Source organism: Anomaloglossus baeobatrachus, chromosome 9 (assembly GCF_048569485.1).
Source record: "Anomaloglossus baeobatrachus isolate aAnoBae1 chromosome 9, aAnoBae1.hap1, whole genome shotgun sequence".
Classification (NCBI taxonomy): domain Eukaryota; kingdom Metazoa; phylum Chordata; class Amphibia; order Anura; family Aromobatidae; genus Anomaloglossus; species Anomaloglossus baeobatrachus.
The window spans coordinates 120,145,233-120,159,076 of NC_134361.1; the positions used below are offsets into that span (position 1 = coordinate 120,145,233).

At 50.1% G+C, this 13,844-nt stretch overlaps 1 protein-coding gene across 8 annotated transcripts in view; it reads left to right on the forward strand.

The window, feature by feature from the left end:
* NLGN3 (neuroligin 3) overlaps window positions 1-13,844 on the forward strand; it is a 251,437-nt gene that overhangs the window by 92,665 nt on the left and 144,928 nt on the right. The window contains exon 1 of one of the 8 annotated variants that reach the window (XM_075323974.1): window positions 4,366-4,386. The exons of 6 other annotated variants lie outside the window; for them this stretch is intronic. The gene's annotated coding sequence lies outside the window, so the exon portion shown is untranslated. Of the gene's footprint in view, window positions 1-4,365; window positions 4,387-4,422; window positions 4,565-13,844 lie in introns of those variants that run through there. One more of the 8 variants, XM_075323972.1, reaches the window with a different exon arrangement.

Genomic DNA, 13,844 nt, shown 5'->3' on the forward strand with positions numbered 1-13,844 from the left:
TAGAAAGCTGTGAATCAGTGGTGTGGCAGGGTTAGCTTTCTGAGCACTGCTACTTCTAAGAACTGTGTGTAACAACTGCTGCCCCAGTAAACTAAGTGATAAATTGCTGGAATCAGGGTCACTTTCCCTATATTCTGCTGTTCTCTGATGAGTTAGCAAAAACTTGGTGATATATTCACTTTAATTGCAGGGAATCCCACCATTCATGAAAATGGGGGTTGGTTTTCCCCTGTTTGAATGGAACCACGGTCCAGCATACAGACATCTCAAACTCTGTGACGACCAGATAATGGAGTATAGCATTTCACAACATCCTCCGGGATTTTATTTTATTTTTTATTTTTATAAATAAATATATATATAAATATATATATATATATATATATATATATATATATATATATATATATATATATATATATATATATATATAAATATAAGTAAATAAATAATAATAAATAAATAATAAATACATAATAATAATAATAATAATAAAAAATATAATAAATATATATATATATATATAAATATATATTTTTATTTATTTTTTATTTTATTTTATATTTATTTTATTTGATTTTATTTTATTCAGCCACAGAGTTTCTATATTTTGCAGATCTCCTCGACTCTACTATATCTGCAGCAAATGTGATAATATCTGCATGTGAATAAATACATCGATACATACTTATTTACTGTGGATTGTTAGGCCATGTGCCCACAGGAGAAAATGCCTGCGGATTTTGCTGTGGAAAACCTGTGGATTTTCTAGATTTTCCAGATAAATCTGCAGGTTTGCGCAAGTACAGACACTCCCCATTATCCTCTGGGATTTGGAGAGTGCTGTTTCAATGCTGTGGATTTCCTGCAGCCACAAAGAACTGCATGTCAATTATTCCTGCGAATTTCCTGCCTTTCTACTATGGAGATACTGGGGGGGAAATCTGCAGGAATAACGCTCGATTTCCACACATTTTCCTCAACAATTCCGCAGCAATGGATAGCTGCGAATTCTGGGGAGCTGCTGTGTGAACCTGCGGAAATACCTGCAGAAAATTCCACAGGTGTTTTCTCCCGTGGGTGATTTCTCCCTTACGGTGATTACTTCATGGTTCCACTTTGCATTTTGCCTGCAGCAGGTGAAAAACTGGAGCCCAAATCGTAGAACTATAGTAAGAGGCTGAATTCCAGAAGGAATCTGTCCGGGTGTGTCACGGGTGACAGTCATGTGGTTATGTGGTTTCTGGCTTGGTGTATAGGTGTGGATCCTATCATGGGTGGTGAGGGACTTCAGGGACCAGCAGTAGGTTTGGTCAGGGGTCACCATCTCCCCCTTTCCTAGATGCAGGGGTCCCCTTCCCTTCTTCGCCGCTCGCTTGGTACTTCCCCGTACCTAGCGTGACACAATCTCTTCATAGTCAGCACTTGTAATGTTGCTACAAGTAAAGTACATTGTTGTGAAGATCATGTTCTCGCCTCGTTGTGTGCTCGGAGGGTGTTATTAGATGCCTTGGATATAATTAGAGGTGTATGTTGTGTTGTAGTCTGGACCTTTATACTAGACCTTTGTTATGGTAAAATGCTGAATGTATAATGAATATACAAATAAAGAAGCATCACTGACAACCATGATTATACATTATACGTCTCCTTCATAGTTTGTCAGCTCAAAATAAGGGGTTTCTTTGCCCTTTGTAATATTGGCAGCTCTCAGCGCCTTTTACACTACAATTGTGAATAATGAGCCTGTGAGACTGGCCTGTTACAATTGCCAGTTACACCACTGCCAGGAAATAGCTAAAAGACGGCCGTACATTATCTCCAGAGTGGTGGGTATGGGTGCAGGCCTATTACACAGAGCTGCTCGCACCTTGAATAAAGGGGATATAATACACATAACAGTACTAGACATAATTGTCATTTCCTTTTAATAGAAACAAAGATGATGGCTCCAAATGCTGCCTAGAATTGCAGTTTACAGGATTTGTACTTGTATATGGGCAATGAAGGATTAGACTGATTCGTGGCTTCTGATTTATAAGTGGGTCTGGTTTATAGAATGATGAATGCACAAGTTGTGGATGACTTGTGGGGGTTTATTTCTATGCTCTAGCAGTGTTTTACACATTTCAACTGCACAATTACCCCAACACCCAATAAACTGCAAATAAATAACTTGTGGTAAACTGCAGATATGCAGCACTAAGCGTGGATTCAGTAGCCACGCACGTATGTACAAGAAGTCAGTGTAGTAAAAACCAGCGCTGTTGTTAACACTTGGCTATGGGAACATGTGCCATGGATCCTTTCCACGTGCCTCAGGTCTCGTCACCACGTGAACTCCCCGTCTGCCAGGTATCTTCAGTCTGCTAATACTGCTGTAGACGGGATTGGAGCTGTATGTGATTGTTTATGGATATTGCGTTGCTCTCTGTAAGTCTCCTACAAATGTCATTGGTACAGAGTCTACAGAGGGAACCGCAGTGTTTTCATGATCAGTATTGGGCCTTCATTGCAGCTGTCCCATAAGTGATCCAACATAATCAAATGCAGGACCGTAATGACAGCCTCGTACATATATGATGTCACTGTAAACAATGTTAAGACAAGCATCCCAAGTGCTTTCCTCCTATGTAATTATATGCTCTTTGATGGTTAAAGGGAACCTGTCACCAGATTTGGTGACTTTAAGCTGCAGCCACCACCAGTGAGCTCTTATATACAGCAGTCTAGAATACTGTATATAAGAGCCGAGGCTGGTGTGTAAAACACAAAAAAACAGTTTTATAATACCTAGGGGGCGGTCCAGTCCAATGAGTGTTGCTGCTTTCCACACCAGCGCCTCCTCTCTGCGGCGAACTCTGTCCTCCTTCTACCCAGCCCAGTATAAATGATGTGTCTACATCATCCAATCTATGAAGAGAATGGTTCTCCCAGTGCCACCAAATGTTCTGGACTTTCTTTTTCTTATCCCCTCTTTTGATAACTATGAATCTCTGTGGGTCTCTGGGCCTTGGTAATTCGCCATATATCTGGTATCTTTTGTGAGTGGCAGCTTTTTCTGCCTTCTTACATTTTCGGCTCTAAAGCTGGTGTCACACTAAACGACAGCGACAACGACGTCGCTGTTACGTCACCATTTTCGGTGACGTAACAGCGACCTTGTAAGTCGCTGTTATGATCGCTGCTTAGCTGTCAAACACAGCAGAAGCAGCGATCATAAGGTCGCTGTGCTACATGTTCAGAGAGCAGGGAGCCGCGCTTAGCGCTGGCTCCTTGCTCTCCTGCAGCACACATCGGGTTAATTAACCCGATGTGTGCTGCAGCTACATGTCACAGTTCAGAGAGCAGGGAGCCGCGCTTAGCGCTGGCTCCTTGCTCTCCTGCAGCACACATCGGGTTAATTAACCCGATGTGTGCTGCAGCTACATGTCACAGTGCAGAGAGCAAGGAGCCGCGCGCACTGCTTAGCGCTGGCTCCTTGCTCTCCTTGCTACAGTATACATCGGGTTAATTACCCGATGCGTACTGCAGCCACATGTCACAGTGCAGGAGCCGGCGCTGGCAGCAAGAGCGGAGGCTGGTAACCAGCGTAAACATCGGGTAACCAGGGAAAGGTCTTCCCTTGGTTACCCGATGTTTACGCTGGTTACAGCTTACCGCAGCTGCCAGTGCCGGCTCCTGATCGCTTCATTTCGTCGCTCTCTCGCTGTCACACACAGCGATGTGTGTGTCACAGCGGGAGAGTGACGACCAAAAAATGAAGCTGGACATTCAGCAACGACCGGCGACCTCACAGCAGGGGCCAGGTCGTTGCTGGATGTCACACACAGCGACAGCGACGGGACGTCGCTGCAACGTCACAGAAAATGGTGATGTAACAGCGACGTCGTTGTCGCTGTCGTTTAGTGTGACACCAGCTTAAGTCATTAGAGCCGATGCAGCTCTATGTGCAGATTACATACTGTATTAAGCGCTGCGATAGCCTGGCGTTTATGGGTTAAAGCCCTCCTGCACTGTGTGAGGAGGTGTGACGATTCGCATTTCTCATTGCCTTTTGCGGTAGTGAGTATCTGCGCATGCGCTGGCAACGTCACATTCAGTGACGTGTGCGCTTCAAGCGTGCGTTCCACTGTGCGTCCCGGAACAGAGGGGTGGCGTGGATGCAGCGTCACACGCAGGCAGCTGATCAAGGATTTAAATATGGCGGGCGCAGCATAGCAGTGCACAGTGCTTTGAAAGGCCCGCTGCTGCCGCTTGGTGAGTCCTTGTCAGCTATCTTCGTAGCGGTTTGCTGGGTAATATGATCCTTTGTTTTCAGTACCTTGATTGTGTTGTTTATTTGTTTTCAGCATGTCCTGCCCAGTCTGTGTGAACTTAGGACTGGTGCGTGTTGTAAACTCCCGTGACGAATACTAAATGTAGGAAACGCGTCGGGAGAACGGGGACACCAGGACCTCATTTCCTAATAAGGGGACCATATGCTCAGTCCATGCAAGGACCATTGGGACGCCCTGAGTGCTATGAGGATCCTCTAGAGTAAAGATGGATGGATCGTTTCTGGGTGAGACCATTCCACCTTTTCTACATATAAAAACAGTGATTTATTGTGACCCAGTGGTACTGAGGTGGTCCATATCCTGTTGATAACTGCCCTGTCTTTGCAGATTTACAGTGGTCAGCTTACCAGACTGTTGTTATCATTTAAGAAGTGACCTTCTGGCCGATTGAACTCCTCTTAAGCTGGGTTCACACTAAACGACAGCGACAACGACGTCGCTGTTACGTCACCATTTTCGGTGACGTAACAGCGACCTTGTAAGTCGCTGTTATGATCGCTGCTTAGCTGTCAAACACAGCAGAAGCAGCGATCATAACGTCGCTGTGCTACATGTTCAGAGAGCAGGGAGCCGCGCTAAAATTAGCGCTGGCTCCTTGCTCTCCTGCAGCACACATCGGGTTAATTAACCCGATGTGTGCTGCAGCTACATGTCACAGTTCAGAGAGCAGGGAGCCGCGCTTAGGGCTGGCTCCTTGCTCTCCTGCAGCACACATCGGGTTAATTAACCCGATGTGTGCTGCAGCTACATGTCACAGTTCAGAGAGCAGGGAGCCGAGCGCACTGCTTAGCGCTGGCTCCTTGCTCTCCTTGCTACAGTATACATGGGGTTAATTACCCGATGTGTACTGCAGCCACATGTGCACAGAGCAGGAGCCGGCACTGGCAGCAAGAGCGGAGGCTGGTAACCAGCGTAAACATCGGGTAACCAGGGAAAGGTCTTCCCTTGGTTACCCGATGTTTACGCTGGTTACAGCTTACCGCAGCTGCCAGTGCCGGCTCCTGATCGCTTCATTTCGTCGCTCTCTCGCTGTCACACACAGCGATGTGTGTGTCACAGCGGGAGAGTGACGACCAAAAAATGAAGCTGGACATTCAGCAACGACCGGCGACCTCACAGCAGGGGCCAGGTCGTTGCTGGATGTCACACACAGCGACAGCGACGGGACGTCGCTGCAACGTCACAGAAAATGGTGACGTAGCAGCGACGTCGTTGTCGTTGTCGCTGTGTGTGACACCAGCTTTACATGCTGAGGGGAACTGTGTGTTGTTCTGGCTATTTTAAGATAACATTTTATTTGAGGTTGGGATCTCTGGCTTCTTTTAAGGAATATATTAAAAGTTAAGTTTTACTTCTTGTACCCCGGCTGACTATCCTAATAATTGATGTGGTACTTTACCAGTGGCTAATTCTATATCATCCATTCTAGCCAGCATTGCAGTCATGCGCAGGCGCCCTACTGATGGCAGATCAAAGTACTGTAATGCGTAGGCGCGAGGAAAGGTTAAACACTGCCCATGCATGGCACTACAATACTTTGATCTGCCATGAGCAGGACCTCACAGTCGGCTAGTGTGGATGACGTAGGATGCGTCATGCATACAGGCCTCAGAAGAAGGACAGCAATCACCGCAGAGAGGAGACGCCGGACTGGAGAGAGGTGGCGCTAGATCGGAGAGCGGAGGCATTGGACTGGAGAGCAGCGACACCCATTGGACTGAACCGCCCCTTAGGTGAGTATTATAAAAGTGTTTTTTATGTTCTACACAGCAGCCTTGGCTGTTATATACAGTATTCTGGAATGCGGTATGTCTCCAAATCTGGTGACAGGTTCCCTTTAAAGGAAACAATACTAATGTTTGAGTTTTATAAGCCTAGGATCATTTCATCACTAGGAGTAGACCTTAGAACAGGGATCCCCAACCTGTGGCTCGGGGGCTATATGTGGCTGGCAGGCTTATGTGACCGACACCTTTCTGCCAGCTTGGTGTACTAGTACTGCATCAATCAAACATCTATAGAGAGAGCGTCTCCAAATGGTGACCTTTGTGGGTAGCTCTGCTCAGAAGGGCAGATCTGGATGTTCAAAGTGGTTGTGCACTACTCGTACAATCCCTTCACAGTCCATATGTTTCCCCCATTTAAAGTAATAAAACCTATACTCACGTCCGCTGTTCCAGTGGTGTAGGCACTTCCTCTCCTGGGATTGTGTAACTGTGCGATGTCATGCTGATGTCACGCGATCCCTGCCGCCAATCAGTGGCCACTTCACTCCAATTTTAGGCAAATCACTTACATTCAGAGGAAGTGAGTGCTGCTTTTGTGGCGCCCCTGAGACTTCCGTCGCCACAGAGATATTGCACCGCAGCCAGAGGTGTGATGTCCCATCCTGGCTAAGAACAAGGGTACATACCGGTTCACAGGCAAATCTGCACAAACACTCATTGCTAGGCACATACAGGGACCAGAGATAGTGGCAGCTACCCCCATGCTGTAGCCAGGGGGGCCGTAAGAGTGAGAAGTTTCCTGGTGGAGATCCTGGGGCCCAGCTAGGCCCAGGTGACACCACAGACAGAGAAGAGAGGATCCCAGGGCCACGAAAGGGCATATCTGCTCGTGGCCTGTTCCACAGGTAGATCGGGTGGAGGGGTCTGGCTGCATTCGGGGATGGTCCCCAGACAGAGGGAAGAAAGACATTTCCTCATAAAGTAACACCGAGGGCCCAGGGTGGTTGCAGGCGCCCAGGGCCACCACCTGCCATAGATCCCCTGGGAAGAGGTCAAGATTCCTGTAAGGCAAGTCCTCTTGACCAGATTCTGGGCAGAGGCCGAGACTAGTTTATCTACCAAAGTCGAGGCTAAGAAGTCAGCCAAGGAAAGACACTTAAAAGTGGTGCACCGGTATTAACCCTAAGAATTACCTAGGATCGGCGGAGGCACCGGATAGTGAATTCCAGCACTCCAACGGCAAACAGTCTGCTGCAGCCCTGGCAACAGTGAGTAAAAACCTTGAACTGCAACCTCTGGTGTCACTTCCTTTATTCCGCACTGCACCGCATCATTCCCAAAACACCATAGACTCTTACAAGCTTCAACGGTTGCCCCGGGGTACCGCTCCACCTGTGGGGAGCAGAACCATCCCAGTTGCCATTACATCAGCCCCGGAGGCCCTATCCAGCAGCGGCGGCTCCATAGCCGCAATCCACAGGTGGCGTCACAAATATACCGTATTTTTCGGACCATAAGACGCACTTTTTTTCCCCCAAATGTTGGGGGAAAGTTGGGGGTGCGTCTTATGGTCTGACTATAGGGCTGCGGCCGGGAATGAGGGTGCTGCGGGTCATCGGGGGCACGAGCAGGCAGCAGCAGCGCCTGCCGTGACCACGTGGGCCCGCTCATTACATTTGCACGCCCATCCTCCCGCCCATCTCTCAGCGCTGAAGCCGGCACTGACAGGTGGGCGGGAGGACGAGCGGGGACGCGCGCATAGTAAAGAGCCGGTCCGCATGATCACCCCTGGCAATTACAGCCTGGAGTGATCATGTGCGGCTGTATTCACTGCCCCCCGCGCGTCATTACCAGCGCGGGGTGCAGTGAATCAGTACACTCACCCGTCCCCGTGTGTGGAGCCGGCCCCTGCTGCACGCGATTTCTTCCGATCTGTGCCGGTCAGCTGATCTGTGCCGGTCAGCTGATCGGCACAGACAGGAAGACATCGCGTGCTGCAGGGGAACGGCTCCACACACACAGGTCAGCGTGCCAGAGAGGAAGATGATCGGTGCTGCAGGGAGTGAGGAAAAGGTGAGTATAAACATTTATTTTTTTCTCTGTGCTATAGGATACAGGCCATATACCAGGATGGTGTATGAGCACGATGGGGGCATATAGCAGGATGGGAGTATGTGAACAGGCTGGATGGGGGGGTATGTGAACAGGCTGGATGGGGGGGGGGGGTATGTGAACAGGCTGGATGGGGGGGGGGTATGTGAACAGGCTGGATGGGGGGGGGGGTATGTGAACAGGCTGGATGGGGGGGGGGGTATGTGAACAGGCTGGATGGGGGGGGGGTATGTGAACAGGCTGGATGGGGGGGGGGGGGGTATGTGAACAGGCTGGATGGGGGGGGGGGGGTATGTGAACAGGCTGGATGGGGGGTATGTGAACAGGCTGGATGGGGGGTATGTGAACAGGCTGGATGGGGGGGTATGTGAACAGGCTGGATGGGGGGGTATGTGAACAGGCTGGATGGGGGGGTATGTGAACAGGCTGGATGGGGGGGTATGTGAACAGGCTGGATGGGGGGGTATGTGAACAGGCTGGATGGGGGGGTATGTGAACAGGCTGGATGGGGGGGTATGTGAACAGGCTGGATGGGGGGGTATGTGAACAGGCTGGATGGGGGGGTATGTGAACAGGCTGGATGGGGGGGTATGTGAACAGGCTGGATGGGGGGGTATGTGAACAGGCTGGATGGGGGGGTATGTGAACAGGCTGGATGGGGGGGTATGTGAACAGGCTGGATGGGGGGGTATGTGAACAGGCTGGATGGGGGGGTATGTGAACAGGCTGGATGGGGGGGTATGTGAACAGGCTGGATGGGGGGGTATGTGAACAGGCTGGATGGGGGGGTATGTGAACAGGCTGGATGGGGGGGTATGTGAACAGGCTGGATGGGGGGGTATGTGAACAGGCTGGATGGGGGGGTATGTGAACAGGCTGGATGGGGGGGTATGTGAACAGGCTGGATGGGGGGGTATGTGAACAGGCTGGATGGGGGGGTATGTGAACAGGCTGGATGGGGGGGTATGTGAACAGGCTGGATGGGGGGGTATGTGAACAGGCTGGATGGGGGGGTATGTGAACAGGCTGGATGGGGGGGTATGTGAACAGGCTGGATGGGGGGGTATGTGAACAGGCTGGATGGGGGGGTATGTGAACAGGCTGGATGGGGGGGTATGTGAACAGGCTGGATGGGGGGGTATGTGAACAGGCTGGATGGGGGGGTATGTGAACAGGCTGGATGGGGGGGTATGTGAACAGGCTGGATGGGGGGGTATGTGAACAGGCTGGATGGGGGGGTATGTGAACAGGCTGGATGGGGGGGTATGTGAACAGGCTGGATGGGGGGGTATGTGAACAGGCTGGATGGGGGGGTATGTGAACAGGCTGGATGGGGGGGTATGTGAACAGGCTGGATGGGGGGGTATGTGAACAGGCTGGATGGGGGGGTATGTGAACAGGCTGGATGGGGGGGTATGTGAACAGGCTGGATGGGGGGGTATGTGAACAGGCTGGATGGGGGGGTATGTGAACAGGCTGGATGGGGGGGTATGTGAACAGGCTGGATGGGGGGGTATGTGAACAGGCTGGATGGGGGGGGTATGTGAACAGGCTGGATGGGGGGGTATGTGAACAGGCTGGATGGGGGGGGTATGTGAACAGGCTGGATGGGGGGGTATGTGAACAGGCTGGATGGGGGGGGGTATGTGAACAGGCTGGATGGGGGGGGGGTATGTGAACAGGCTGGATGGGGGGGGGGTATGTGAACAGGCTGGATGGGGGGGGGGTATGTGAACAGGCTGGATGGGGGGGGGTATGTGAACAGGCTGGATGGGGGGGGGGTATGTGAACAGGCTGGATGGGGGGGGGTATGTGAACAGGCTGGATGGGGGGGGTATGTGAACAGGCTGGATGGGGGGGGGGTATGTGAACAGGCTGGATGGGGGGGGGGGGGTATGTGAACAGGCTGGATGGGGGGGGGGTATGTGAACAGGCTGGATGGGGGGGGGGGTATGTGAACAGGCTGGATGGGGGGGGGTATGTGAACAGGCTGGATGGGGGGGGGTATGTGAACAGGCTGGATGGGGGGGTATGTGAACAGGCTGGATGGGGGGGTATGTGAACAGACTGGATGGGGGGTATGTGAACAGGCTGGATGGGGGGTATGTGAACAGGCTGGATGGGGGGTATGTGAACAGGCTGGATGGGGGGTATGTGAACAGGCTGGATGGGGGGTATGTGAACAGGCTGGATGGGGGGGTATGTGAACAGGCTGGATGGGGGGGTATGTGAACAGGCTGGATGGGGGGGTATGTGAACAGGCTGGATGGGGGGGTATGTGAACAGGCTGGATGGGGGGGGTATGTGAACAGGCTGGATGGGGGGGGTATGTGAACAGGCTGGATGGGGGGGTATGTGAACAGGCTGGATGGGGGGGTATGTGAACAGGCTGGATGGGGGGGTATGTGAACAGGCTGGATGGGGGGGTATGTGAACAGGCTGGATGGGGGGGTATGTGAACAGGCTGGATGGGGGGGGGGTATGTGAACAGGCTGGATGGGGGGGGGTATGTGAACAGGCTGGATGGGGGGGGGTATGTGAACAGGCTGGATGGGGGGGGGTATGTGAACAGGCTGGATGGGGGGGGTATGTGAACAGGCTGGATGGGGGGGGGGTATGTGAACAGGCTGGATGGGGGGGGGTATGTGAACAGGCTGGATGGGGGGGGGTATGTGAACAGGCTGGATGGGGGGTATGTGAACAGGCTGGATGGGGGGTATGTGAACAGGCTGGATGGGGGGGGGTATGTGAACAGGCTGGATGGGGGGGGGGTATGTGAACAGGCTGGATGGGGGGGTATGTGAACAGGCTGGATGGGGGGGTATGTGAACAGGCTGGATGGGGGGGTATGTGAACAGGCTGGATGGGGGGGTATGTGAACAGGCTGGATGGGGGGGGGTATGTGAACAGGCTGGATGGGGGGGGTATGTGAACAGGCTGGATGGGGGGGGGTATGTGAACAGGCTGGATGGGGGGGGTATGTGAACAGGCTGGATGGGGGGGGTATGTGAACAGGCTGGATGGGGGGGGTATGTGAACAGGCTGGATGGGGGGGGGTATGTGAACAGGCTGGATGGGGTGGTATGTGAACAGGCTGGATGGGGGGGGTATGTGAACAGGCTGGATGGGGGGGTATGTGAACAGGCTGGATGGGGGGGTATGTGAACAGGCTGGATGGGGGTTTATAGCAGGATCATATACAAGGCAGGAGGATCATTACCAGGATGGGGTACCTTAGTAGAGAATTTGGGGACATTACCCCCATAACAGTGTCAGCAGCAGATCCTCGCCCCATAACAGTGTGTCATGACCACATTTTTTGCTTAAAGTTTTATTTTCCCATTTTCCTCCTCTAAAACCAGGGTGCGTCTTATAGTCCGGTGCGTCTTATAGTCCGAAAAATACGGTATATTTCCACAAACTTTATTATTGATCAGCACCCCTCCATACCGCCACTTTAATTGACTTCACCCGGGTCACGGAGTCGGGCCCCGCCACCGCTGACTACCCCGGACTAGTCCGGCCCAACACCGAGTCGGCTAAGGCCCTGTGGTGGGCGGGTCACTTTTCTCTCTCTTCCTCCAGATCTATGTGATATGTCCAAAGTCGGGAAGAGTGAAGTGAATCCTCATTGGCCGACGGGATCATGTGACATCAGAAAGTTACGCACTCACTGGAGAGACAGTGCCAACATCACTGGAATGAAGCTGGGACCGGAGGGGAGTATATGTTTTATTATTGTAAATGGTGGAAACATTTGGAGTACGAAGTGGTTGTCCAAGTAGTAGATAACCCCTTTAACTGGTAGTATCATTCAATCGCAAGCTTGATGGGAGTACTTAAGTAGAGAATACTGAATGGGGGAAAGGTGGCTCGCCTGGATGTAAATATATTACCAGGGCAGACATTATACCAGTTACAGGAGCTCTGGATGTCACTACTATGGGAGGAGGGAGGCAAGAGCTGGATGTCACTGCTCTGGGGCTCATCATGTGGCTGTCAGGTTCAGAAAGACTGGGGACCACTGCCTTAGTCACTTCCACATGGATGAGTTTACTAATCGCACAATTATACTGGTGACACAATAGACAGGAGTTAGGACCAGCGGCTACACAGTGGACTTCCTGAGCCCTGTGACGGCTGCACATCGTGGCTGAGATCTAGTCCTGGTCTTGTGTGGCCATGCTGGGAGGCTCCAGCTGTGAATGACTCGTGTGGGGGGTTTCATTGACAACTAATCCCACCTTCCCATCACCATTTTTTTTCATACTAGATATCGGTTGAACTTGGTCTTCCCGTACTGAAGGCATCATCATCTCACAATACAAAAGTAATACATAGTGGTTACAGAAAATCAAATTCTTATGATAAAAGTTACATCATTTTATTTATTTATTTATTTATTTATTTATTTTTTTTCAATTATGAAATGGTTTTATCTGGTCAAGATATTTATTTATTGTCTTTCTGTCACCCATTATAATACCCACCACATTTAGATCCACGGTTATATGAAAATACACGTTTTTACGCATGGGAAATCATTTATTGTGCATAGAATACTGGCCCAAGATGTTGTCATTATCTCCTTGCATTTAAATACCTATCACATTACTTTTATAATTCCCTTTGTACTTTCTTATACATTGCTTAAAGCACCCGCTCCTTTTTTATGTTAATGCTGGGAGTGGTGCTTCTAATCGAAGACCCCTGTCCTGGCACTATACTCACCCGCTGGCGTCTTCAGCTTTTATCGATGCCGCTCCTCTCCCACGGAGCCATCTTGTGACTGCAACATATGACTGGCTGGAAGTCAGACGTACGGTCACAAGCTCCCACTGCAAGTCTATTACAGCCAGCAAAAGTCTCTCATAGACTTGTACTGAGTTGTGACCTCTGGCTCCATGAAACACTGGAGCTGTCGGCAGGTCACAAACTGCTGGAGGCCGACCCAAGCGGCGGTGATAGCAGAAGATGCCGGAGGGCGAGTATAAAACAGGGGTCGGGGGACTGAGATTTAAAGGACCATTACAGCAGTAAAATGGAAAACAACAAAGCTGTGGAGTGGTGCTTTAAAAGTAGAACAATTCTATTGCCAAATTTGTAACAGACCTTTTAAAGGAAAGCTATCATCAGAAAATTGTTAGAGAAAGGTTTTGATATGTGTATATACATATATGTTTGGAGATATAATATATAAACATTTTAGGGGGAGTAATATTTTCTTTTTTTTTTCCAACTCCAATCTGTATTAAAAAAAATAAAATAAATAAAAAATCTTGCAATATTCTCACTGACCACTGGGGCTATTGTAGAACTCCCATAAAACGCTTTGGAAAGTATCTAGATTTTAGCGCTGCGTGGATTTGTGCAAAAATGTTGAAACTTTTGCTGTTTTCACAATTGTTTTGGCATCTACGTCAGATTGTGTAGAGCTGTGTTATTGCATTCCCCAACTGGAGTAACATTCTTAGCAAAGTGCAAGACACCAACAAAGGCCCCTATTTTATAAAAAATATAATTTTATTAAACATACCACAACAAGGAATAAGTGCAAAAATTAAAAAATGTTAATGCAAGTATTGGTATGGTGAGAGTACTGTGGGCAAATTCCCTACAACTCTCCCTACCTACCCGTGGGGGTCGGCACCCTGTGACGTCACGT